The sequence below is a fragment of the Lissotriton helveticus genome, chromosome 9, assembly GCF_964261635.1.
Source record: "Lissotriton helveticus chromosome 9, aLisHel1.1, whole genome shotgun sequence".
Taxonomy (NCBI): domain Eukaryota; kingdom Metazoa; phylum Chordata; class Amphibia; order Caudata; family Salamandridae; genus Lissotriton; species Lissotriton helveticus.
The window spans coordinates 394,240,165-394,267,550 of NC_136070.1; positions in this window are offsets into that span (position 1 = coordinate 394,240,165).

A 27,386-nucleotide genomic window follows, 5' to 3' on the forward strand; every position below is an offset into this window, starting at 1 on the left:
TAGCTCATCGCAAATTAGGAATTTTTCCAAGGGTGCATGGGTGTCTCAAGAACACCCTGCTGCACCCCTGAAAAAGAAATTTGGGGGCATATGGCGCACATACATGCCCTAAGGACATGTATTGGCGTCATATGGCACCTTTTGTTTTTTGGAAAAAAATGCTTTTTGAAAAGAATTCGCAAATTACCACAAACTAGAAGTTGGTGGTAGTTTCCAAATCCTTAATGTAATTTTTTACATATTTTTTGTTTGATACATTGCATTTAAGAAATCGCAAAATTTGCAAATCCTTCAGTGCAATCGCAAAATAAGGAATAGCAAATTTTGAATTAAGGACATTTTAAGTCATTTCCACATGTGCAGTGTTTTCAAATTATGATTTGAAAATCGTTTTTGGGGAAAAGGAATGGTTTGCAAATTTATGACAAGGACATAATGGTGTATGCTTCTCTATAAGGCATTTCACTGTCTCTGATGTCATTTTTCCCATATTACATTATAAGACCTTTCCCCATGGAGCACATTCCTTGTAAATATGCTCCCACCTGTGCATGTTGAATTTAGATTTTGACTGTTTGAGTCACATAGCCATGTTAAAAGTGACCCAAAAAAATTGCAAACGCTTTAAAAAAACACATTCATGTGTCTTAAGCACATTTTAAGTCATTTCCCCGTGGACAGTGTTTTGTAAGTGGCGCAAAAGAGGCATACACCTATCATAAATCTGTCCCTAGCATTTTAAATGATTAATTCATGATGACGATAAGGTGTGGCCTATCCAGAGGTTTGTTTAAGGTGAGGCCTACTCAGGATTGCAGATTAAAGTTACGCTTGATGAAGAATACAGAGGACATAATACATGTAAAGCTCTACCAATGAAGTAAGTAATGTCCACTTCATTGCGCCAGTCATCATAAATGTATCCCTAAGCTTCTTATCTTGTTAGACATCAACCGGCATATGTATCATATAACTATTTTGCATTTCCAAAATAGCAAATTTTAAGGAATAAATAGCGATTCTTTACCATTCCAAATTTGTGATGAGCAAATTGCTAATTGCAAATTTCCATGGGCCAGGATGCCCATATGAATGAAGGTGCAATTTGCGATTAGCAATTAGCTCATCGCAAATTAGGAATTTTTCCAAAGGTGCAGGGGTGTCTCAAGAACACCCTGCTGCACCCCTGAAAAAGAAATTTGGGGGCATATGGCGCACATAAATTTTAACAACATTCCATTACCTCAAAAACGATTTTCAATTCATAATTTGAAAACACTGCCCACAGGGAAATTACTTAAAATGTCCTTAAGACACATGAAAGTGTTTTTTGAAAGCCTTTGCAATTTTTTTGGGTCACTTTTAACATGGTTATGTAACTCAAACAGTAAAAACCAAAATTAACATGCACAAGTGTGACCATATTTACAATGAATGTGCCCCACGGAGAAAGGTCTTTTAATATAATATGGGAAAAATGACATCAGATTCACAGAAATGCCTTATAAAGAAGCATACACCATGATATCCTTGTCATAAATTTACAAACCATTCCTTTTCCCCAAAAACGATTTTCAAATCATAATTTGAAAACACTGCACATGAGGAAATGACTTAAAATGTCCTTAAGACACATGAAAGTGTTTTTTGATTGCCTTTCCAGCATGGTTGGGTCACTTTTAACATGGCTATTTAACACAAACATTCAAAATCTAAATTTGCCATGCACAGGTGGGAGCATATTTACAAGCAATTTGCGCCACAGAGAAAGGTCTTACATTAAAATGGGAAAAATACCATCAGAGACAGTCAATTGCCTTATAAAAAAGCATACACCATTATGTCCTTGTCATAAATTTAAAAACAATTCCTTTTCCCCAAAAACGATTTTCAAATCATAATTTCAAAACACTGCACATGGGAAAATTACTTAAAATGTCCTTAAGACACATAAAAGCGTTTTTTGATTGCCTTTGCAGCATGTTTGTATCACTTTTAACATGGCTATGTAACACAAACATTCAAAATCTAAATTTACCATGCACAGGTGGGAGCATATTTACAAGCAATTTGCGCCACAGAGAAAGGTCTTACATTAAAATGGGAAAAATAACATCAGAGACATTCAATTGCATTATAAAGAAGCATACACCATTATGTCCTTGTCAGAGATATTATAACCATTCATTTTCCTCAAAAACGATTCTCAAGTCATAATTTGAAAAGACTCCACAGCTCCTATGCAGAAAAACACCCTGTCAGTACTAATACTTCACATTTTCTCCAATTACATTTTCTCAAAGAAACAAAATCTATTTGTAAAACACTTGAGACAAAGCAACATTTGAAAAACACAACTTTCTTCATAATTTTCTCCTTAAAGCACACTATTCTCTATCTAAATTAAAGAAATATTTTCTCACCTTAGCAAATACTTTGAGTTTGAAAACAGTCTCAGAAACACACCAATTTGTCTTCAGCAGAGCAAAAGGTATGCACTCCAGAGTCTGCAGCTATCAAAAGCACAGAAATGCTGTAATTCTTCACACATATCTCTCATGTCACCCAATCAAAACTCTTCCCTCACTTTTTTTCAAATGAAAACCCTTCCCCCCTCTGCCATTTCATGCCTTTTCTGCATAGCAACCACCTCTTGCAAGACCTCTGGTGTTTGCAAGTTCACACAACAATGTTGCAATTGAACTCTGAACTCTCAGTGCACCTGCGTATCCACTGCAATCTTTCATTTAATGATTATTTATTGACCATTCAAAATACATCTTTCAAAGAACTCATCCATGCACCCTAACTTTCTGTTTTCAGCAATCAAAATCCACCAATCACTGTTACTGCTTCATTAACACAGAAACTCCACAGTTTTTTTCATTTTAAACTCTCATTTTTTCAACTGCCATTTCATTGCCACACTTCATCTGACTGCAGCAGAACCTTCTCTCACCATGTTTTCTGTCTGGATTGTTGGACATAGTTATATCCACTGGGCTCACAGGTATGCTGAGAACAGAAAATTACCTAACCTCAATTTACAAGATGTGGAAATTAAGTGGTTTGGCCACAGAGGATTAAAATGTCACCAATTGATACCATTGGTGAAAACCTTTATGCATTTGCCCAAACCTGACCTGTTAATTTTGCACTGTGGAGGTAATGATTTGGGCACTTTGACTGGGGTAGGTCTGGAAATGCTTTTAAAGGACACCTTTGAGCAATTGATGGCACTTTTTCCTCAGACTGCCTTGGTATATTCAAATATATGCCAAAGACAGAAATGGAGGTGGTCAAACCAATTTTGTCCACAAATTGAGAAGTCGAGGAAGCATGTAAACAAATCTGTTTCAGCTTACATGAGAGACCATGGAATGGGCTCCCTGTACAACAATAACTTGCGTTACTACATGCAAGATATCTACAGAGGAGATGGAGTTCACTTCTCAGATGAGGGCAACAGAGTTTTCATTCTGAATTTAAGACTGTGCATTGGTACCTACTTATAAGTACCTAAATGTACCATAAACCCAAAAGCTCTTCTCAGAGCTACCCTACATCTGATCACTCACAATTATTATTTTACTCTAACTTTTTTCACTAATTTTCAACAAAGTACGCTCCCCGGGGCGCTACCCGGTACGCGAACCGGGAGCTAACCTCGCGAAATTTTTTAAAAAAATGTTTTTTTTCGCACATATAAGCCTCCTCAGCCACCCTCACAAAACCTAGGGGGTCAAGATAAGTCTACCGTGCCCCCTTCTACCCATTCTGAACATTATTTGCCCTCCATTTTGTATCTTAATTCGACCGAAACACAAAATGGTGGACTCCCGTAACGCTTAAGGTTCGCGAACCGGGGCGCTCAACAGTTCGTGTACCGGGTCGCTCCCCGGGAAGCGCACCATCAAAAAAGGTGGGAAAGTAGTTTACAGAAAAACCACTGGAGACAATTTCACCAAATATAGATTAGCTCATACTACATACCAATCCCTACCATTTTCACAAATTTGATTGGAATTCCATTTAGCCATTTAGCCTGTAGACCTCTCTTAATACCCTGAGGTAAATTACTTCTCAAAACACATCTGAAGTGTTGGAATTGACAACCAATTAAAATGTTACTTTCATTTTCTACTTTTTTTACCTGACATTTGATTGGTTATGTACCTGAATATATATAAAAGAAGAGAATGAAACACAGCCATTTTGACTACTACTTCCTGGTGTACATTTCAATTGGATTTTCACTAATCACTTCAACTTCTTTCTAAAGGTAAGTTGTTATTTTAAAAACTGAACTATATTGTGCACTATCAGTTAATATGGTAAACTTTTTCTGATAGTTATATACTATCCCTCTGTAGTAGTTATAGATTTAGATAGACTTCTCTGTTATAGTTATGGATGGAGTTAGGCTTCTCTTTTATAATTATGAATTTACTTACGCTAAATCACATACACTTTTTTATATTCCTACTTCCACTCTGATACTATACACTGCCCAAAGATAAATTCACTGATAAAAAATGCCTATCTAAAATTAATCCCAACAGTGCCCTATCTCTACTAATATATATTTTTTTTATCCAAATTTCAGGCAACATGGAAGGCGAACAGAAAGTTTCATTTCAAATTGTCCTGCAAGAGAGCAGCCAAGAATTAATTGATCCAAATTATATAGAATTTATGGATGAAACTTGGGACCAAGAACTACTGCAATGTGTGCAAGCAGTGGATGACCTCCTTCAAAATGAGGACATTTTACACCCTCATAGATTACAAGCTATGTTCAATGAAAATGACGACATTTCAGACAGTGAAATGTTAGAAATGTTATTAAATTTTGAAACACAATCACAATAATAAATAATTGCTTAAAAAATAAAAAAAATAAAAAATAATCAACAAAACCAACAATCAATTAACATACAGTATTTGAAAAAGTCTATCATTCATTTTTCATTGCAGTACGCTGCCCAGAACGCTTCCCGGTTCGCGGACCGGGCGCTACCCACGCAAAAAAAACAAAAAAAATATTATTTTTTTTTGCCCCGCGGGGCCCTTTTAAAACCTCCACATTAAACCTAGGGGGTCAGGGAGGATCTACTATGCCCCCTTATGGTTATTTCCCCCTTTGTTTTGGCCTCCTCTTGTCTCTCAATCCTACCGAGAGACAAGATGGCGGCCGCTCCGGACTGTTTAGAATGTTGACAGACACCGGAGAGCCAATCAGCTTCGCTACGCGAAGTTCCGGTACGCGTAAGGTCCGCGAACCGGGGCGCTGCCCGGTCCGCTGTTACAGATATATATCTTTTTTTAAACGTTAATTTCTCAAAATCCACTGGAGCACATATATTGAGACCTACAAAAGGCACATCGGGCTACCAGTCCCTACAATTTTGCCAAGTTTCGTGCAAATCCATTCAGCCGTTCGGGCTAAAAGTGAGGCCAACCGCCCTATGGAAAACTCAATGTTAAAAACACGTTTTGGGACCCCCCTTTTTTCTCGACCCCCCCTGGACGAAACCCCCCCCAATTTTCAGGGGCTGCTCAGAAACAAAATGTGCCATTTTCCTGAAAATGTCAGCCAATTCCGTCCACAAACGCCAAAGTTATTAGACATAGAATTTTCAAAAATCCCATAGGGAAAAAATCCTAACTATATATACCTACTGGCGACCGCCAGTAGGTAATATATATATATATATATTACCTACTGGCGGTCACCAGTAGGTAGTTATAGTTAGGACCAAGTTTCCATAGGAAGAGCATTTTTTGTTTTGTTATAACTTTGGCTTCATTTGATGAATCATCATTAGATTTTCCAAACACATTCTTTGTTTACATCAGCTCCTGTGTTGAAAGTTTGGAGGTGATTAGTTAAGGGGGGGCTGCGAAAAAAGGGGGTCCCAAAACGTATACTAATTCTCGAGTTATGCAGTAGCCAATGCATCATGGCCCTATGGAGCGCCACCTCCCAGGCACAGCTCATACGATGTCCCGGGGTGTGCATCCGCGGGACATTTATGTTTGCTATTACAGTGCGGGGCATGGCTTCCACCCTGTGATAGCAAATCTGTGTTTGCCTCGTTGAAGCGAGAGGAGGAAAACCTCGTATCGCTTCAAAAAAGCGGATCCGGATGGTAAAAATGGAGAAAAAAAAATGAAGCGGGGTCTCACCCTTTCATTTAAATAAGCCCCCTGGTGGCCAATCCTATTATTATATTGCGGGGTCTCTGCAGCACTGGGGACCTTAATCTCACATGTAAATTAAGTGCGGGAGGGTACAGAGACGTTTCGCAGGCTAGGGAATCGCCACCTCCCCGGGTATTGTTTACTAACTGTTCTGGGGGCTTTGAGGCCAACTGAAGTCCGGGGATCACCACCCTCCGGGGCTTTACTTAAATATGCAGGGTGGACATCGCCAGTCCCTGAAGCTTCGGTGGCGCTAGGCAGTGCCTTATTGGTTCTGTAATCACACGGGCAGTACTCATAGTGTTATAAAGTGATACACTCATAGAACCCTTGCAGTTGTAGAATTACCCAGGCTTCATGTCTGTAATAGTCTGTTGGTTTTCCTTTGGTAGGTGCACTGCAAAATTACAAATGTTTTCCCTCATAACCTCCTATCAACCGCCGATTTTCACAATAAACTACAGACAAATGTTGTCAGAAAAAGACGACGCATACACTCACTCATTTATTGGTAAAAATAACCTTTATTAAAACAACACAAAGAAATGGAAACACATCTTTATTTAAAGAAACAACAGTATAACATGAAATAAGTGGGTGGTACTCCTCTGGAAGCAGCGTACAAAACCTGCAAGACAAAAAAGAAACATAAGTATGTGTGCAAGGTCCAAGAGAAAAAAAAAGGAACAAAGTGAGAATGGGACAGAGAGCGAGTGGGTGTAAGGGAGAAGGGGAGGGAGAGTCAAAAGAACAGAGGGAGGAGGAGACAGGGCGTCAGCCCCAGCCCTCACTGTTCACCTCCCATCACCCGTGTGTCTGGGACGCTGGGGTCTGCGAGAAAGAGTACGGTCCAGCAAGTCCTTTAAATGAAACAGAGGTATGAATGAGGCCAGAGATTACATTATTATCTACGGCAACATCGCTTGCCTGCACTTGTGCACCGAGGCTGCTGCAGACCAGCCCCTTCCCACTCACTGTGCTCAATTGCAGCTCCTGCACACCGAGGCTTCACTGCTCACCTGCCACCACCGGTGTGTCCAACGACGTGCCGGTGCGAGCTCCGACTCCGGGGTACCTCTCTCAGGGTGGCACAGCAGGTCTCCGGTCGGGGACGGTGTCTTGATACCACGATGGAAGGAGTCAGAATGCCCAGGGCATCATCACTAGATGAGCTCTGCCCATTTTGGCGCAACCGACTCAGTGTCTGAAAAGGGAGAAATAAAATAATGCTGGAAACATCTTGAGGTAAATGAAGGTTTATTTCAAGCTTAATAGAGAACACCAGTTGAGTGCATCCTTCCTTCTTGAAGTACGATCTACCAACTGTTAGTGGTAATCGTGGTTCAAAGAGGAGTTGGAGTGTACGAGAATACACAAGGTTAAATAATAATATGTTATGCCAATGTTCACATACAAAGGAACAGAGCGCATGCTAAAAGCATAATGTGCGCGTGTAATGCAGCGGCGCAAGCCTGTGTGCATGTAGACGTCGTAATCAGCTCATTACAGTCCCCCAAAAGCCAACAACACGTGTCTGTAGGGCAGTGCTGCCCACTGGCTCAGGCCTACAGTACGGTCCAGAAGGTCCTTAAAATGAGACAGAGATGTGACTGGATGAGGTCAGAGATCACATCATTACGCACGGCAACAACACTTGTTCGCACCTGCGCACCCAGGCTGATGCACCCCACTCCTCCCGCAGCACCGCGCTCAATTGCAGCCCGTGTGCATGAGGGCCCCACTGCTCACCTGCTGTCATTGTTGTGTGTACAAACACGACGGCCAGCAGGGTGCACAATTCAAATCGAGTGTTCATTGCGAGGATGGTGTACACCTCATGGATCCCTTTTTTTAATTGCGCATTGTGATATGAGAGATGGATGCGGCCATATCACCTGAGGCAGTGTGGAAGAACTGGGATATGTGGCATCGTCGTTATCCTATTTATACGTACGCAAAGTGGGCTGGGCTTGCGTATGCCAGGCCAGCGTAGGGGTGTGGATAATTATCCCGGGGACCTGGGCTTTGTTCAGTTCCTGCCTGGCCAGGAAGTGTGTGTGTCCCTGTTGCAGTTTTGACGTCGCACAATCCTCAATTTAGATTAAAGTAGCATGTACCGGGAGGGCGGCAACTATCGCTAATGAGATGCTGTCCGAAAACATTGTATGGCCAACATCACATGTCGTTATCAAGCTTGTGGATATGCGCAGACACGCAAGTCAATGGTGTGCGGTATTATTGAAAGTGTTGCTATCGCGAAGCGCACACATGTGAATGTGCTTGGATGGAGGGAGGAGCAGCAGTGAGGCTACATCATACACAGTGATAACGCTCATTATAGTCGAAGCAATGCATGTCAAACGTGAATCTGAAAGTCTCACATATGACACACTACTATACTGGAAAAGCCTGACAACAGAGCATACTGCAACACAAATCTACACATTACTCTTTACTGTTTGTCACATGTAATCTAGGATGTGCACTCATATAGCATAATACTGCGCACACCCACACACCAGCGGCATCATGTTACACACATTTGTTATTTGATGTAACATTTCAGATGCATGGCCATCACACATGGAAGGCTACTGTACAGACCATGAATATTGATCAAGATGATCGTTGCATGTTGTGTGTAGTATAAGATATGTGTACACAGCAAAAAACTTTTCAAAAAATCTCTCTAAGCAGAAGAGGTGTCTCTCATCAAACGCTGTAGAGAGAATGACTAAAATGGGTGGGGTCCTCCAACTGTTACAATGGGAAAAGTTATGAACCAATCAAATTTTCTTTTTTTAAGGTCACATGGCAATCGCATACCGAGCGCGCAAGGAGGCCGCACCCGAATACATTTACCATAATATAAGTTTATTACAGTTAGACATATAAATGTTTAAAATATTTTAGATTATCGCTTGCTCTCATATACACTTTAAACTTATTTAGATATAGTTTTGAGACATTAAAAAAAATTAGGGTATGGCGTACCCGGCACGACACCATACGTCTATGACGTAACACAGTCCCTGGCAGCATGCACTCATCGCATACGCAACGTGCAGTAGGCGCGACCCCAATGTACATGACAAAACGCATGGCTTGGTACTGCGTACCCGTCGCTTACCAAAGTAGCAGCTGGCGCGACCTCATACATATATAATGTTGCACAGGGACGCGGTGCCACGAACCTGTCGGATACGAAATTCGCATCATTTCCAAGTTTAACAATATGGCGGATAGGATTCAAGTGCTGATGGAGCTTGGTACACTACCGGTACGAGACTCCAGTTTCCTCAAAAAAAAAAAAGATATACATATTTTTGGGGAAGATATAAAACATTACATAATTTTCAAATTTAAAAAAAGGATAATAGAGTTTCTAAATATTACCAAAAAAAATGAACAAATATAGGTTTTATAAATATTAAAATATGAAATTAACATTTAAAAAACCATCGAAATTCACTGAAAAAAACATAGGTTTTACAGACTTTATAGTCGGAAATTAGCATTTAAAAAACCTTTGAAATTCACTAAAAAAACATAGGTTTCAGGGACGTTATAGTTAGTTGGATATTTGACTCATATAAAACCAGAGAAATTCACTCGTTATAGTTAAATATAGCTAGTTGAGCTAACTACACCTTGTGCCCCCACAATGCACTGCTGATGACATTACATATTACATCACAGATGACATGGTCAGTGACATCACTGATGACATCATTGATGACATCTCAAATGACATCCCTGATGACACCACTGATGACATCATCCAGTGAATGTGTGTTTCTGTAAAAGTTAAATATTTTTCATATATATCTATGCCAAGGTGTATTGAAGAATGCGTGGATTTACAAGTGCCTGAAGGGATAATTTAGTAGGTGCGTGACTGACTGTATAAGTGAGTGATTGAACGTGTCTTACTATAAGGTAATAAGGTAACAGAACTTGAACACTTCAACTCCCATAATGCCTAGGCACTGTCTCATTCGAGCTGCCCCAATGTGGGCGTGTCAAGATGCACATTTAACGGAGGAGAATGTTCGCTGGAGCACGCACCTTACGCTGAGCCTCTGAGGAAGATTGATTCGAAATGCATCAGGCTGCAGTAAGGCTGTTTTGAAACCACTGGCTGACTGAACTCGGTCCATACCTTTAATAAAGGCTGGTAACCTTTCATCTCAACTTGTGTGTGACTCTAATTGGGCTACCAATCATATGTGCAACAATAGGCGGCTGCCCAGCTGCCGAGCAACGCACCACCCCTTAACCAAAGGGGGCCAAGAGGACAGATTCACAACCCTCGGTCTGGAGATGGGATGCAGGATAAGGACCCTTTCATGTGCCGGGGCTCATTCCGAGCTTTGAAATAACAGAAAATATAGTGCGCCGTAATAAGGTAACAGAACTTGAACACTTCAACTCCCATAATGCCTAGGCACTGTCTCATTCGAGCTGCCCCAATGTGGGCGTGTCAAGATGCACATTTAACGGAGGAGAATGTTCGCTGGAGCACGCACCTTACGCTGAGCCTCTGAGGAAGATTGATTCGAAATGCATCAGGCTGCAGTAAGGCTGTTTTGAAACCACTGGCTGACTGAACTCGGTCCATACCTTTAATAAAGGCTGGTAACCTTTCATCTCAACTTGTGTGCGACTCTAATTGGGCTACCAATCATATGTGCAACTATAGGCGGCTGCCCAGCTGCCGAGCAACGCACCACCCCTTAACCAAAGGGGGCCAAGAGGACAGATTCACAACCCTCGGTCTGGAGATGGGATGCAGGATAAGGACCCTTTCATGTGCCGGGGCTCATTCCGAGCTTTGAAATAGCAGAAAATACAGTGCGCTGTAATAAGGTAACAGAACTTGAACACTTCAACTCCCATAATGCGTAGGCACTGTCTCATTCGAGCTGCCCCAATGTGGGCGTGTCAAGATGCACATTTAACGGAGGAGAATGTTCGCTGGAGCACGCACCTTACGCTGAGCCTCTGAGGAAGATTGATTCGAAATGCATCAGGTTGCAGTAAGGCTGTTTTGAAACCACTGGCTGACTGAACTCGGTCCATACCTTTAATAAAGGCTGGTAACCTTTCATCTCAACTTGTGTGCGACTCTAATTGGGCTACCAATCATATGTGCAACTATAGGCGGCTGCCCAGCTGCCGAGCAACGCACCACCCCTTAACCAAAGGGGGCCAAGAGGACAGATTCACAACCCTCGGTCTGGAGATGGGATGCAGGATAAGGACCCTTTCATGTGCCGGGGCTCATTCCGAGCTTTGAAATAACAGAAAATACAGTGCGCCGTAATAAGGTAACAGAACTTGAACACTTCAACTCCCATAATGCCTAGGCACTGTCTCATTCGAGCTGCCCCAATGTGGGCGTGTCAAGATGCACATTTAACGGAGGAGAATGTTCGCTGGAGCACGCACCTTACGCTGAGCCTCTGAGGAAGATTGATTCGAAATGCATCAGGCTGCAGTAAGGCTGTTTTGAAACCACTGGCTGACTGAACTCGATCCATACCTTTAATAAAGGCTGGTAACCTTTCATCTCAACTTGTGTGCGACTCTAATTGGGCTACCAATCATATGTGCAACTATAGGCGGCTGCCCAGCTGCCGAGCAACGCACCACCCCTTAACCAAGAGGGGCCAAGAGGACAGATTCACAACCCTCGGTCTGGAGATGGGATGCAGGATAAGGACCCTTTCATGTGCCGGGGCTCATTCCGAGCTTTGAAATAACAGAAAATACAGTGCGCCGTAATAAGGTAACAGAACTTGAACACTTCAACTCCCATAATGCCTAGGCACTGTCTCATTCGAGCTGCCCCAATGTGGGCGTGTCAAGATGCACATTTAACGGAGGAGAATGTTCGCTGGAGCACGCACCTTACGCTGAGCCTCTGAGGAAGATTGATTCGAAATGCATCAGGCTGCAGTAAGGCTGTTTTGAAACCACTGGCTGACTGAACTCGGTCCATACCTTTAATAAAGGCTGGTAACCTTTCATCTCAACTTGTGTGCGACTCTAATTGGGCTACCAATCATATGTGCATATATATATATATATATATGCAAATCCACTTCTCCTTCCCAAACGGCAAAAGAAAACCAAAGGACACAGCGGGATTTACAGAGGTTGCTTTTAATTGGATTTCGCACGACCGGTTTCAGCGTGTGCCTTCATCAGATGCGCCTGTCCAAATTGCGTGCTTCCCATCTCGCGTTGTTAAATGGGCTCCTCCTCTCAGTGTGGTAGGAGCCTCACCTGCTTTCCATTCCGCCTACTTGCGCCAATTCAGGGGACTACCGGTCCCACAGTGCAGCATTAAGGTAGTCCGGTGCTCAGGGAAGTCGCTATGTTGTTTTTAGCAGTGTCCTCCTCTGGTCCCATTCTGTCTTCCACGAGCTTACCAGGTACACCAATTGGGAGACGGTAGTGGTGTAATAACGTCTCACCCAGTTGTCTGGGTCCGCAGTACAACCGCAGCTTTAGGGCATCTGGTCAGTGATCGTGGCGGGTCACAGATTTAGTCCAATACCTTGGTTACCATCAAAGATTGCCCATGTCTCTGTGTACGCTTTTCACGGAAGGGTCCTTTGTGAGCCCACAGGCAGTGCGCTCTATATGCAAATCCACTTCTCCATCCCAAACGGCGAAAGAAAACCAAAGGACACAGCGGGATTTACAGAGGTTGCTTTTAATTGGATTTCCACGACCGGTTTCAGCGTGTGCCTTCATCAGATGCGCCTGTCCAAATTGCGTGCTTCCCATCTCGCGTTGTTAAATGGGCTCCTCCTCTCAGTGATGTAGGAGCCTCACCTGCTTTCCATTCCGCCTACTTGCGCCAATTCAGGGGACTACCAGTCCCACAGTGCAGCATTAAGGTAGTCCAGTGCTCAGGGAAGTCGCTATGTTGTTTTTAGCAGTGTCCTCCTCTGGTCCCATTCTTTCTTCCAAGAGCTTACCAGGTACACCAATTGGGAGACGGTAGTGTTGTAATAACGTCTCACCCAGTTTTCTGGGTCCGCAGTACAACCGCAGCTTTAGGGCATCTGGTCAGTGATCGTGGCGGGTCACGGATTTAGTCCAATACCTTGGTTACCTTCAAAGATTGCCCATGTCTCCGTGTCCGCTTTTCATGAAAGGGTCCTTTGTGCGCCCACAGGCAGTGCGCTCTATATGCAAATCCACTTCTCCTTCCCAAACGGCGAAAGAAAACCAAAGGACACAGCGGGATTTACAGAGGTTGCTTTTAATTGGATTTCGCACGACCGGTTTCAGCGTGTGCCTTCATCAGATGCGCCTGTCCAAATTGCGTGCTTCCCATCTCGCGTTGTTAAATGGGCTCCTCCTCTCAGTGATGTAGGAGCCTCACCTGCTTTCCATTCCGCCTACTTGCGCCAATTCAGGGGACTACCAGTCCCACAGTGCAGCATTAAGGTAGTCCGGTGCTCAGGGAAGTCGCTATGTTGTTTTTAGCAATGTCCTCCTCTGGTCCCATTCTTTCTTCCACGAGCTTACCAGGTACACCAATTGGGAGACGGTAGTGTTGTAATAACGTCTCACCCAGTATATATATTGCCTGCAAACTGGTTCAACTTCCCCGGCTTCTGCAGTGCTCGTTGTGGGTGCGTTCTCCTGCGGCTGAACCACGCCGCTTTATATTAAACCAATTCTCTTCACAAGAAGAAAGACGGGCCGCACACTTGAAATGGGTTTTACTCTTTTTTTATTTTTTAACTTTTATTAAAGAAGGGGCTGAAAGCGTGTCTGATCGACGCGTTTCGATGTTGCCTAACACATTGCTCACGATCAACTGCCCACTTAGTTCGACTTCCTTAAGATGTTCAAATTGTAGTTACATCACTTCCTGTTTCACCGTGGGCAGTTGGATTATGGTCCGTGTAGAAACATAGTTATCTGTGAACGTACAACATATGTGACAGAGGCACATCGCCAGCTAAGAGATACCCAATTCTATGAGAAATTGAAACAAAACCCCACAAATGAAATTAAGGAAATGATTGATGAAAATCTGGCAGAATGGTCAGCAAATGGATTGATCGACGAGGGAGAACGAAAATTTTTAACAGTCACACATCCAATCATGGCAACTATGTACTTCTTACCGAATTTGCATAAAGATCAGAAAAAAAACCCGGGCAGGCCGATTCTGTCTGCAAAAGGATCCTTTATTGGAACCAATGGCTGACTACACAGATTATTTCTTGAGACCATATGTAACTCAATTGAGCTCTTACATACAAGATACAAGTGACCTATTGAGGTCACTTGAAGATACACCTTGGCAATCGTCGTATTATCTAATCACGATGGACGTCATTGCCCTATACACTAACATTGGGAATGACATTGGAGAATATGCCTGTAATTACTTCCTGCAAGACAGAAATCTGAAATACAGTGATCACAATAAAATGCTGTTGAAAATGATATCATTCTGTTTGAGTCAAAATGCATTCACCTTCGGAGAAGAATTATTTCGCAAAAAAAGTGGGGCCGCAATGGGATTTACTTTTAGTCCCAGCTACGCGTGTCTCACCATGGGATGGTGGGAGCAGGAGAAAGCGTGGAATTCAACACACGACCAGTTTGTCAATAAAATCGTCAGTTGGAAGAGATTAATTGACGACCTTTTGATAATTTGGGAGGGCACGGTAGCAGAGTTCCAGGAATACTTTGAGATCATTAATAATTGTACCAAGGATCTAAAATTTACATATACTAGGAGCAAAGAAAGAGTGGTGTAAAATTTAGATATACTATGAGCAAAGAAGAGTAGTGTTCCTGGATACAGAGATCTACGTCAAGGGGAACCAGATCCATGCAACGCTACATAGAAAGTCAACGGCCACAAATGCCACCCTTGAAGCAACGAGCTTCCACCAAAATTCACTAATCACCAGCATCCCATACGGAGAATTTTTGAGGATCCGTAGGATCTTTAGTGAAGAAGATGAATGGCTCAAACAAAGTGGGAAAACAGTGGAACGCTTTAAGAGAAGACTCTACAAACCAAGTGTAGTATCAAAATGCTAGGAAAGAGCAGCAAAATCCAGGACAAGAGAGGAATGCCTAGCAGCGAAAATTCCACATGTTTCAACGACAACAGAAGAAATGCAAATGATCACTGACTTTGCCCAAGAAAGCAGTCAAATAGACAAAATCTTGAGGAAGAATTGGAAAATTCTCCAACTAGATGCCACTGTAAAGGAAATAGTGGGAAACCACCCTGTAATGTAAGAGAATTGGTTTAATATATATATATATATATATATATATATATATATATATATATATATATATATATATATATATATATATATATTACCTACTGGCGGTCGCCAGTAGGTATATATAGTTAGGATTTTTTCTCTATGGGTTTTTTGAAAATTCTATGTCTAATAACTTTGGCGTTTGTGGACGGAATTGGCTGAAATTTTCAGGAAAATGGCACATTTTGTTTCTGAGCAGCCCTTGAAAATTTGGGGGGGGTTCGTCCAGTGGGGGCCGAGAAAAAAGGGGGGTCCCAAAACGTGTTTTTAACATTGAGTTTTCCATAGGGCGGTTGGCCTCACTTTTAGCCCGAACGGCTGAATGGATTTGCACGAAACTTGGCAAAATTGTAGGGACTGGTAGCCCGATGTGCCTTTTGTAGGTCTCAATATATGTGCTCCAGTGGATTTTGAGAAATTAACGTTTAAAAAAAGATATATATCTGTAACAGCGGACCGGGCAGCGCTCTGGTTCGCGGACTTTTCGCGCAACGGAGCTTTGTGAAGCGAAGCTGATTGGTTCTCCGGCGTCTGTCAACATTCCAAACAGTCCGTAGCCGCCATCTTGTCTCTCGGTAGGATCGAGAGACAAGAGGAGGCCGAAGCGAAGGGGCAAATGACCATAAGGGGGCATAGTACATTGTCGCTCACCCCCTAGGTTTGATGTGGAGGTTTTAAAAGGGCCCCGCGGGGCAAAAAAAAATAAAAATAATAATAATCGAACAGCTGAATGGATTTGCACGAAACTTGGCAAAATTGTAGGGACTGGTAGCCCGATGTGCCTTTGCTAGATCTCAATATATGTGCTCCAGTGGATTTTGAGAAATTAACGTTCAAAAAAAGGTATATATCTGTAACAGCGCACCGCTTCGCGTACTTTTCGCGTTACGGAGCTTTGCGAAGCGAAGCTGATTGGCTCTCCGGTGTCTGTAAACATTCCAAACAGTCCGTAGCGGCCGCCATCTTGTCTCTCGGTAGGATCGAACAGCTGAATGGATTTGCACGAAACTTGGCAAAATTGTAGGGACTGGTAGCCCGATGTGCCTTTGCTAGGTCTCAATATATGTGCTTCAGTGCATTTTGAGAAATTAACGTTCAGAAACAAGATATATATCTGTAACAGCGCTCCGCTTCGCGGAGATAAAATTATATGTTTATTACCTAGCTGTTGCTAACACCAGTTAGCGACGGCTAGTAGAAGATAGCGACCATCTTGGGCCCCACTTTGCATGTGAGTGATATTTATCACTAATGACAATCAAAGTGGGCATGCCAAGATGTTAGCGACTGGAAACAGTCGCTAACATCGCTATCTCCTATTATCAACTTTTGGAAATATTCGAGATAAGGGCGAATATCTCTAAAAGCTACCACCTGCCCTGAGCAGTTCTTAGCCATGTTATCCAATGGGAGGTGGATAACATGGCTAAGAGCATTAGCTCGGTAATGCATGAATATCGCTGAGTTTTCAGCGATATTAATGCATTGCGGTCGTTTTTTATCGTATTTCCGATAAACCTTGATAATAGCAAGGTTTATCTGCGATAATTTCTGACGGTAAAAAAATCGTTGCTAAGCATCGTTAGGGATAAATATCGCTTAACTTTGGTAATATGCCCCAACGTCTGTTAACGTTCGATTCGAAGGAAATCAGGAAGTGTTGAAAAACATTGTCTGCGCCATCTTGTCTTTTTTCAAATGCCACACTTTTGTCGTGCACGGCAGCCATTTTAGATGCCTTGACCAGACCCACTCTGTGCACGCTGTCGATCCTTAGCATGGCTCCCCACCCTCGCAAACATCTCCCCCAGGCAGTGGTCACCCCCGCTCTCTGTCTTATGCATGGGTAATAAACCTCCCCCATCTGCGCTGCTGTTCCCTGAGAATCACACCCTGTGCCCGCCCGACACCTCCCTTTCGCCCTATTCACTACCGCACCCTCTGACACTCCTTTTCCTCTGTGTCCGATTGTCCAGGCTGGTCCTAGGGTATCAGCTAGCCCTGCAGATGTAGTTTATGGCCACAGCTGTAAAGAATCACCCCTCTTCAAAGGAGTTATAGTAGATCAAGGCCCACACTCGATGAGATTCGTCACAGCAGAAGCGTTGCTATTATCTGAAAACCATCCTGTATTGTGATTGGGGAGGGGACCGAGCCTGAAGCGGAAGATTCCAGGGATGACTGTTTGTACATCAAAGTTTTTACAATTATGTGTCACATTAAAAATATATAGCACTCCGACAAAGTAGTAAGATTATAAAACTTTAATAATTTATAAATATATACAAGAAAACAAAAATAGTAATAACATATAAACATTTTTAGGGAAAAACAACGAAGTAGCGGTCGGCTGTGCGAATAGTCCCAACGCAGCACAACGTCCAGATTTCCGGCGTGGGGCGTCGCGGGGGGTGGGTCATCAGTAGCAAACTGTTGTGCGAATAGTTCCAAGGCAGCAGAACGCGTTGAAATCTAGATGACACGAAAGTGATGTCTAGTAAGTTGCCACCCAGCAAATAACGGCATGGGGCGTCGCGGGGGGTGGGTCATCAGTAGCAAACTGTTGCGCGAATAGTTCCAAGGCAGCAGAACGATGGCACCAAGGTGATGTCCAGTAAGTTGCCGCACTGGTTTTGGTATCCTACAATGCTGCTCCGAATAACGGCGTGGAGCGCCCCGGGGGAGGCGGCGTGAACGGGCCTCTCCAGGTGGAGTGTCATCTGTTGTAGTGGGGCGCCCCTTTACCGTTTCAGTTGCCATTCCGTCCGTTTTTGGTCCACTGTGTCAAAAGCCGCAATTCAGCTGAGTTGCGCCCACTCTTGCGGTGCAGCGATAGGCGGCTGTCACAGGACTCTCAAAATGGCGGCAGGCTGTTTCCTTTTTGGGCCTGGTCCACTGAAATGGCCCTGGGACACCTTGGAAATCGGGCGCTTGTCTGCTAGGTCTTGGACCTCATTCTCGAAAGCGTCCCCTCCGCCTTGAGAATTCATCAAAAGTTTTGGGGGCTCCGACTCCTGCAGGCTTCTGGTGGGGAGCGGCTGCCATGATTGCTCGCGGAATGACCACGACTGAGCTACGAGATGGTGGTGCTTTCATGCTGACGCCAGCTTCAGTCTGAAACATCCAGAAACAAGGTGGGGCTTTCATCGTTTGGGGAAAAAAAAAAGTTTTCATCCTATGAAAAGTGTTGTTTTTAGGTCACATGATCAAGCCTTCCATCATTAGGAAACCAAAAGTAAAATGAACCAATGAAAAGTTTTATAAACAAGTCACATGACCTGTTATGCGGCATAGGGTGTAAAATTAGGAGAAAATACGTTGGCACGTGAGGCGGCGTCAGTAGCGGACCGATGTGCGAATAGGCCGAAGGCAACACAACGCGCCAAGATCTGGATGGCACCGAGGTGGTGTCCAGCAAGTTGCAGCACTGGTGTGGCCATCCTACAATGCTGAAAGTCGGCGTGGGGCGCCCCGTTGGCCTGTGAGTTTGCGTCAGTAGCGGACCGATGTGCGAATAGGCCGAAGGCAGCACAACGCGGCAAGATCCGGATGGCACCGAGGTGGTGTCTAGTAAGTTGTCGCACTGGTGTGGCCATCCAACAATGCTGAAAGTCGGCGTGGGGCGCCCCGTTGGCCTGTGAGTTTGCGTCAGTAGCGGACCGATGTGCGAATAGGCCGAAGGCAGCACAACGCGCCAAGATCCGGATGGCACCGAGGTGGTGTCTAGTAAGTTGCCGCACTGGTGTGGCCATCCAACAATGCTGAAAGTCGGCGTGGGGCGCCCCGTTGGCCTGTGAGTTTGCGTCAGTAGCGGACCGATGTGCGAATAGGCCGAAGGCAGCACAACGCGCCAAGATCCGGATGGCACCGAGGTGGTGTCTAGTAAGTTGCCGCACTGGTGTGGCCATCCTACAATGCTGAAAGTCGGCGTGGGGCGCCCCGTTGGCCTGTGAGTTTGCGTCAGTAGCGGACCGATGTGCGAATAGGTCGAAGGCAGCACAACGCGCCAAGATCCGGATGGCACCGAGGTGGTGTCTAGTAAGTTGTCGCACTTCTGTGGCCATCCTACAATGTTGAAAGTCGGCGTGGGGCGCCCCGTTGGCCTGTGAGATGGCGTCAGTAGCGGACCGATGTGCGAATGGGGCCAAAGGCAGCGCAACAATATTTTCTGATTTGAAGACACCACAAGGCGCTGAGATGCCAAGATCCGGATGGCACCGAGGTGGTGTCTAGCAAGTTGTGGCACTGGTGTGGCCATCGTACAATGGTAAAAGTCGGCGTGGGGCGCCCTGTTGGCCTGTGAGATGGTGTCAGTAGCGGACTGATGTGTGAATGGGGCCAAAGGCAGCGCAACAATATTTTCTACTATATTTTCGGAGTAGAAGACACCACAAGGCGCTGAGATGCCAAGATCCGGATGGCACCGAGGTGATGTGTAAGTTGCGGACGGATGTGCGAATGGGGCCAAAGGCAGCTCAACAATATTTTCTGAAGAGAATACACCACAAGGCGCTGAGATGCCAAGATCCGGATGGCACCGAGGTGATGTCTAAGTTGCGGACCGATGTGCGAATGGGGCCAAAGGTAGCGTAACAAGATTTTCTGTATGGAAGATACCACTAGGCGTTGAGATGCCAAGATCCGGATGGCACCGAGGTGATGTCTAGCAAGTTGCTGTACTGGTGTGGTCATCCTACAATGCTGAAACTCGGCGTGGGGCGCCCCATTAGCCTGTGAGATGGCGTCAGTAGCGGACCGATGTGCGAATAGGCCGAAGGCAGCACAACGCGCCAAGATCCGGATGTCACCGTGGTGGTTTCATAGTTGAGAGGCACTTCATCTGCAGTGGGGCGCCGAGATCCGGATGGCACCGAGGTGATGTCTAGCAAGTTGCTGTACTGGTGTGGTCATCCTACAATGCTGAAAGTCGGCGTGGGGCGCCCCATTAGCCTGTGAGATGGCGTCAGTAGCGGACCGATGTGCGAATGGGGCCAAAGGCAGCGCAACAATATTTTCTGAAGAGAAGACACCAAAAGGCGCTGAGATTCCAAGATCCGGATGGCATCGAGGTGGTGTCTAGCAAGCTATGCAGTTGAGTTGTGTGCGCACTTGCGGCGAATAGGTCGAAGGCAGCATAACAATGTTTTCTGAATAGAAGACACCACAAGGCGTTGAGATTCGGTTACCACCGAGGTGATGTCTAGCAAGTTGCCGCACTGGTGTGGCCATCCTACAATACTGCTCCGAATAACGGCGTGGGGTGCCCGAAGGGGGGGGGGGAGGTGGCGTGAACGGGCCTTCCTAGGTGGAGGCTCGTCTGCTGTAGTGGGGCGCCCCTTTACCGTTTCAGTTGCCATTCAGCTGAGTTTCGGCTGCTCTTGATGCTACAGCGACAGGCGGCTGCAACAGGACTCTCAAAATGGCGGCCTGTTCTTTGGATTTGGGCCTGGTCCACTAAAATGGCCCTGGGACACCTTAGAACTCGGACGCTCGATTTTTTTTTCCTTTCCTGTACATGCAAGAAAAGGTAAATGCCCGGTACGTTACACGCTTCATCTGCCACGATGAACTCTCCAGAGGAACCGAAAAAAAATATAGTTATGGTAACTATACCATGCATTGTCATATGGAGAGGTGGCACCAATTAATTATAGTGCTGCATAAAAGAGAGATTTAGAGGAGAACCCCTGACCTGCTAGTACATTCATCAAAGAAGTGGCACTGACAGCATCAGAGGCAAGGGAAACGGTCCCAAATATTTAGAAGAACTTTGGAAAGATTAAAATGACATGTTTAGATTGTGGCAAATTAATTTCATGTGGACAGATGAGTGTTACTCTAATAAATACAGCATATGAACATCATCATAGTCGATGGTTGGTAGAGACATTTTGACTATATCCTGGACCTGCCCGTCCTCGCCCAAAATGGCGCCGGAATAAATGGGACTCGTAACTCCTTGTTGTGTACTGGTTGCAGAACCTTGAAATCACGAGATACGTATGCAGTTTTGAAGCACATGGCGGGCGGGGACGAGAATTGATTGAATATTTCGACATCCCTATTGATATTAAGTTCTGATGTGTTATTGATTACTGTACTATTGAAAGTTCGAATTAACGTCACCCATGGTACTTGCCCGCAAATGTATATCTAGATAATTTTATTGTAACTGGCCCTGTCGTATTTTAATTATAAAATGTACGTCCACCGATTCCGTAACTGTTAGACACCTTAGTTCTTGCAACCTAATGGCCCGCCCGTTACGTTCCTCTACAGTGTAAATGTCTACTCATCATATACGATTACAGTTTGCTCCGTGGCAGGCCCACGTGGTTATAGGCTCGTATTTGTATAATGAAATTTTCACAATAAAGGTTTTTAAAAGAAAACATGGTAGTAGTATATACATTGGTAAAGTTTTTAATAATAGTCACTGTTTTAGAATCATTAAAAGGCAAGTGAAATAAAGCAGACCAATTACATGAAGGGTAAAAGGTATAATACGAAGGAACGCAGTAAAGATAAATGGTCAAGGGCTGTTGTGTTTTCTATTCCTGCAACATAAAGTGATCGATAAGAATCTCATATTCAGGCGTATCGGCGACTAAGACAGCAGGTCGACCCTCTTTTGCTCAACGGCTCCGTCATGGGACGAAGAAACGCTCTTTTTTTCGAAAAAAGAATATATTTTACTTGCAGGACAGTTGTAAATTTTCCGGGAAAGTACATTAGCCTGGAACATTATAACATATATTTAAGAAAAAATAATGTTCGGAAGTAATAAAAAGCGTAATTTTTAGGTCATATGACCAAGCCTTTCATCATTAGAATAAGAAAAGTAAAATGAACCAATGAAAAGTTTTATTAACAAGTCACATGACTTGTTATGCTTACGTTACGCGCTGCGCGCCCCGGATGACTTCCGGATGCGCTAACGCGGCGCGTCATATGACGCATTACGCGACAACGCAGGTCCAGAATATAGTCAAAATGTCTCCACCAACCAGCGGTCGGAACACAACCCCTTTCAGCAGGCTAAATAGTTCTGTTAAATGACAACAGAAGGGACAGGCAACAAGAACCATCAGTCAAAGAGGGGAGGGCTAGTTCTTCTCTAACGGGTTACATTGGGGCGCTACCGGAACTGATCGAATTGGTAGTCTACAGTGTTTCTGGATGTTTCAGACTGAAGCTGGGGTTAGCATGAGAGCAGTACCATTTCGTAGCTCCGTCGTGGCCATTCCGCAACCAATCATGGCAGCCGCTCTTTATCGTTATTTTGGGCGGGGTGGGTGGCGGAGCCGAGCTGTTTTGCAGCCATCATTGTGTGGAGTTCAGTTCATTTCACTAGTTTTGTATTTGTCATGAGGGGTTGTTCCTAATGTTTCTATTTTAGCGAGGTCAAAAAGAGATCCCGTTAGTGGCCTACTGATTTTGCTCGATTCCTTTTCTTTTTTTTTTTACACGATTTTTCGTTATCTGCAAAGACTAAACAGAGTATTGCGACTCTGTGTTTGTTTGTAAATAGAGAATGAACCAAAGAGAACCAATTCTAAAACAGTAAATACTTGGATAACAATCAATCAAATGGAGAGAGAAGCAGGCACGACGTATTACAACGGGGGCAAAGGCCTGCGTTAACTACCCTTCACTATGTGCAAAGAGAGAGTACTCCTAATAGAAATGAGGGGGGGGGGCACCATTCAAAGCAGATCAGTGTGCATAAACACGAAAATGTTTTCACTTACCACGTACTTGACATTCGACAGCTTATGATATTTGCTATTAAAAAACCATTGAAATTCACTGAAAAAACCATAGGTTATAGATCATATATAGTTAGGAATGAGCATTTACAAAACCTTGAAAATTCACTGAAAAAACCATAGGTTATAGACCATATATAGTTAGGAATTAGCATTTAAAAAACCTTATTTTACTCACACAAAACCATTGAAATTCCATATATAGTTAGTTGCACTAACTATATATCGCGCACCCGCAATCCACTGCTGATGATGTCACATATTACATCATTCATGACATGGTCAGTGACATCACTGATGACATCACTGATGACATCTCAAATGACATCACTGATGACATCACTGATGACATCTCATTTGACATCAATGACCACATCACTGATGATATCATTCATGTGACAATACAATGCATCTCCTCATATTTTAATATAACCTCTGTTTCACCCAGTGTTAAATACAGAGTATAATTTTTGAAACCATTGACACACCAATACTAGTTACTACATATGTACTCACTGATTCCTACGTCTACACACACATTCACTCATTCACCTATACAATCATTCATACATACAATCACTCATCTTTACAACACTATCATATGCACTCATACACCTATACAGACACTCACACTCTGCCACTCATCCATGGAGTTACTCACACACCTAGTCAGTCCTGTAAAGAATCAATCACACTTCCATTTTCTTGTCTATACAGTTAAACATAGAGCACCTTATATTTTCAAACATATACTAACACATACTTACCTTGTTATACAATCATTGATATAAGTACACATTGATCTGCACAGAGTCACACACCTCCCAGCCAGCCACACACACACTCAGTCTCCCATACAAATACTTGGACAATCAATCAATAACCCATATAGTTACTCATATAGCTACTGATCAACACATGCAGCAGTTTACAGAACAACAGACATAATGATGCACAAATTAAGACAGTTTAGTCACTAACCCATGCACTCAGTGAGACACATTTAATCACTCAGTCATACAGTCAGTCATGCACCTACTAAATTCTTCGTCCAGACACTTACACATCCACTCATTCTTCAATATGTAAGACATATTTAAACTTTACAGAAACAAAAAATCACTGGATGTTGTTATCAGTCATGTCATCAGTGATGTCATTTGAGATGTCATCAGTGATGTCATCAGTGATGTCACTGACCATGTCATGAATGATGTAATATGTGACATCATCAGCAGTGGATTGCGGGTGCGTGATATATAGTTAGTGCAACTAACTATATATGGAATTTCAATGGTTTTGTGGGAGTAAAATAAGGTTTTTTAAATGCTAATTCCTAACTATATATGGTCTATAACCTATGGTTTTTTCAGTGAATTTTCAAGGTTTTGTAAATGCTAATTCCTAACTATATATGATCTATAACCTATGGTTTTTTCAGTGAATATATATATATATATATATGTATTACCTACTGGCGGTCGCCAGTAGGTAGTTATAGTTAGGACCTATTATGCATTGGAAATTCGCAACATTCTATTCCCAATAACTTTGGCGAATATTTGAGAAATTTTCCAAACTTTTGGCCAGCTCTGGTCCGCTCCTATCCTGAAAGTTTCACAGTGATTCGTCAAGCGGGGGCCGAGAAAAAAGGTGGGTCCCAAAACGTGTTTTCCCCATGCAATTTTCCATAGGACCTTTAGCCACTGCTACAGCCCGAACGGCTGAACGTAACTACACCAAAGTTGGTGTCAATCTGTTCAGTAGTTCCTGAGAAAATTACAGTTAAAGTAATTTATATATCTATGGGCGCGGTGGATCCGCGGAGTCTGCGCATATTGTCATTGTACCATAAGCGGACCCTTCCGATTACGTGCTGAATGCTAATTGGCTGTCAAGTGGTTGTCAACATTCGAAACCAGGAACTGTTGGCAGCCATTTGTGCCTCAGTAGAAGCAAGGATGAGGAAGTCAGTGGAATATGTGTGCAAAACGTAGAAAGGGGGCAGGGTAGAAATAATTTTACCCTCTAGACCTGCTTAGGGGATCCCAGAAGGACCCCCAGGGCCCCAATTATTTATTGTTTTTTAAACCCGGCAGGTGCGTGTATGGTGCGCGGACTCTGCCGTAAAATAAATAAAATAAACTGAGCTTTTTTTATAATTAGCCCTGGGGGGGTAAATACCGGGGGTAAAATTATAACATTTTAAGGGTGGCCCTTATAATTAGCCCCCGGGGGGCAAATACCGGGGTAAAATTATAAAATTTTATTTGGGGCCCAGGGGCTAAAAAGAAAAAAATGGTGGGGAGAGGAGTCCAGGGTCCCCAAAGCCGTGGGGACCACCACCCCCGGGGCTTTATGTATTGTGGGGGGGACTGCATGGGCCCCCTCCTGGAGCACTCGAGGGCCCCGATACCCCCGGGGCTACAAAAAAAAATGGTTGGGGGCTGCAAGGTCTCCAAAGACCGCTTTATGTATTGTGAGAGGGCCGGTACCTGCAGTGTCCCGCCCTCCCATAGCAAGGAAATCTGTTCTCTCTTTCAAAATCTAAATCAGATTGCTTTTCCACATGGGGAGCTGCATGTTAGTAGCTCCCCATGTGGGAAGGCAATGCCGGCTCCTAAACGCGTAGAAGTTGTGAACCAAAGGCGCTGGAGTCGTGCACCCTACAGATTATGAGTCGTGCATCTAGCGCGTGCACACCAGGGGGCCACAATGGGCGCTGCGTGCGCGACTTTGAATTTTACCGTAAAAAAATAGCCCCTATCAGTAATTTCTAATATCCCCGGGGACCCTATCCCCCGGGTGTTATAAAAAAATATTGGCGACCGTGGGGGGAGCCACAATGTCCCCACGGTCCCGCCGGCTCCTCGTGTCCTTCGGAAGCCGGCATTGCTTTTCCACAAGGGGCGATGCTAAGTTGCATATGAAAAAGCAATCTGGTTTGGATTTTGAAAGTGAGAATAGATTTCACTGCAGTGTCTTTCAAAATCCAAACTAAGGGGTCCATTAGGATGGGGGACGGATCGCCACCGCCATGCAGGCTGTGTTGTGCTGTGAAACGCACATCATGCATTTTTCACATTGCGGCGGCCGGTGCTTTATGCACCGTCCGCCGCAATGTAAAACATGTGGGATGCACCCGCCACTGTGGCGGGTGCATCCTAATTAGGGGCACGGTTCCTCCGCCCTTGTGGCGGACGGTACCTGCCCCAGACAGAGTCCGTCCGCCTGCCCATCATCCTAATCGACTCCTAAGTTTGCCATGGGAGGGTGGGAGCCTCGAGACTCCCGCCCTCTCATAGCAAACAGCAGTGTCCTGGGGGTAGGCACCCCGGGACACTGCAGGAGCCGGCCCTGGGGTGTAGCAGTCCCCAGGGCCCACGAGGGCTCCAGGCGGAGGGCCACGCTGTCTGCCTCCCACAATACACAAAATCCTGGGAGTGGTGGTTCCCGGGGCTTGAGGGGGGGTCGTTGAGGTCCCCACACTTCTAAGTTTGCAGTGGGGAGCCGTGGAGCCCCCCAGAACCATTTATTTTATAGCCCCGGGGGGTGGCTCTCAGTCTTGTATACGAAACAGCAATGTTGAGAAAATCTTCCGGTAAGATAACAAAGGATTTTGAAGTCCATTTTCTGTGTTTTTGTTGTACTTTGCAGGCGTTAAAGTGACGACAATTTTAACTCTGTCTTTGTAAATATGCCACTAAGTTTTGTAATGTCGACAATCTCGTCTTCCATTTAAATAGGCACGAAGTATTTATTGAAGTTCATTGTGAATCGTGAAACAACACTGTCTAATTGTGATCGATAAAGAAGTGAATGAGTTGTGTACTTGTTTTGCTTGTAATGTGGATAGTGGCAGGTTCACAAGTTTATTGCATTACTTTTAAGATGGAAAAAGTGATGCAAAAGTGGTAAAAGGGTGTTGTAAATCTGGTTTGGATTTTGAAAGAGAGAGCAGGGTGCATCTGTAGGGTAAGTGCATGTTAGTGTAGGGGTAAAAATTACTAGTCTAACTCCAGGGGTGTGCATCTGTACAGAATGTGCTGGATAGTGTATCAGTAAAAAAAATATATTCCAACCCCAAGGT